Source organism: Brassica oleracea, unplaced genomic scaffold, assembly GCF_000695525.1.
Source record: "Brassica oleracea var. oleracea cultivar TO1000 unplaced genomic scaffold, BOL UnpScaffold01271, whole genome shotgun sequence".
Classification (NCBI taxonomy): Eukaryota; Viridiplantae; Streptophyta; class Magnoliopsida; order Brassicales; family Brassicaceae; genus Brassica; species Brassica oleracea.
Genome location: NW_013617818.1, coordinates 1 through 1,852, shown reverse-complemented (window position 1 = coordinate 1,852; position 1,852 = coordinate 1).

Sequence of the window (1,852 nt, the reverse complement as noted above, 5' to 3'; positions counted from 1 at the left end):
CCCCCCTTCTTTAGGTTTAGAAGCCTCTCTTTATGATGGAGGTTGTACCTCTCTCTTAGGGTTTGGAAATATTTCATATATCCTTAGATAATCTAGTCTTTCCATTCTTCTCAAGGGCGGCTTATCATATTGGAATACTTCCTCTTTCTCTTGGATTTAGGAAGATTCCTTCTTCTCTAAACTGGTTACCTGATATATGGAAGATTTCCATTTATCTTAAGGCAGGAGAAATCACTTGGCCTGGAAGACGGAGGAAGGTCCCAGACCTGGGGGAAGGGACACGTGACCGAAGGCAGGACCCAGACCTGGGGGCAGGGACCCGGGACCCAGAAACAGGAACCCGGACCCTGGGGGCAGGGACCTGGAAGACGGAAGCTGGAGTAATCTCTTCATGGAATATTTTTCCCCAACAGTCTGCATCTCTTGATAATCTGATTGGAAATCTCTCCAAAGATCAGATACAGAAATTTATTGCTATGTTCAGCTCTCGGCTTCAAAGCAACAACATCACGTCTGGTCAAGGCGATGCCTCTACATCTCAAAACACTAATGAGATTTCGGGTATCAACTTTTCTCGGTCAACGTTTTGCTTTATTGGTATTCTTAATGTTTCACGCATCATGTGATTCATGGGTTCTTGATTCCGGAGCTACACATCATGTGACTCATGATAAAGAAATCTTTGGGTCTCTAGACACTAATATCACGAGTTCTGTACATCTCCCTAATGGTTCTCTGATCAAGATTAGTGGAGTTGGCAGCATCCAGTTAAATGAACACATTCTTCTTAGGAATGTTTTGTTCATACCGGAGTTTCGTCTGAACCTCATCAGTATAAGCTCATTGGCGACTGATCTTGGCTCCAGAGTGATGTTTGACCCTTCTTCTTGTGAAATACAGGATCGTATCAAGGGCTCGACGATTGGTTTGGGTAAAAGGATTGGAAACCTGTATGTGCTGAACATCAAAGACGCTTATGTACGTGTGAATGCAGTCGTGGATATTGGTACTTGGCACAACAGGATGGGTCATGCTTCTTACTCAAGACTTGACCTGATATCTAAAGCTTTGGGAACTACAAGACTGAAGAATAAAGGTAACTCTTATTGCCATATTTGTCACTTGGCGAAACAGAAGAAACTTTCTTTTCCTTCTCCAAACAACATATGTAACTCAACATTTGAACTTTTACATATTGATGTTTGGGGACCATTTTTGGTTGAGACAGTGGAAAGTTACAAGTATTTTTTAATCATAGTGGATGATCACTCTCGTGCCACTTGGATTTATTTACTACATACAAAGGATGAAGTTATAAAGGTGTTTCCATCGTTTGTTGCTCAAGTCGAAAATCAGTACAACGTGCGTGTGTTAAAGGAGTTAGATCAGACAATGCACCAGAGCTTAAATTCTCTTCGTTCTACCAAGGGAAAGGCATTGTGTCATATCATTCTTGCCCGGACACGCCTGAGCAGAATTCAGTAGTAGAACGTAAGCATCAACATCTACTGAACGTCGCTCGTGCCTTCATGTTTCAGTCTCAGCTTCCTCTTGAGTATTGGGGAGATAGTGTCTTGACGGCTGTGTTTGTTATCAACTGAACCCCTTCTCTTTTGCTTGGTAACAAAACCCCGTTTGAGATACTAACTGGTAAGGCTCCAGTATATTATCAGCTACAGACGTTTGGCTGCTTGTGCTATGGTTCCACTTCGCCGAAACAGAGACATAAGTTTCAGCCACGGTCGAAGGCTTGTGTTTTTCTTGGATATCCGTCGGGTGTTAAAGGGTATAAGCTGCTCGATTTCGAGACAAACAAGATCACAGTTTCAAGAAATGTCATCTTTCATGAAGA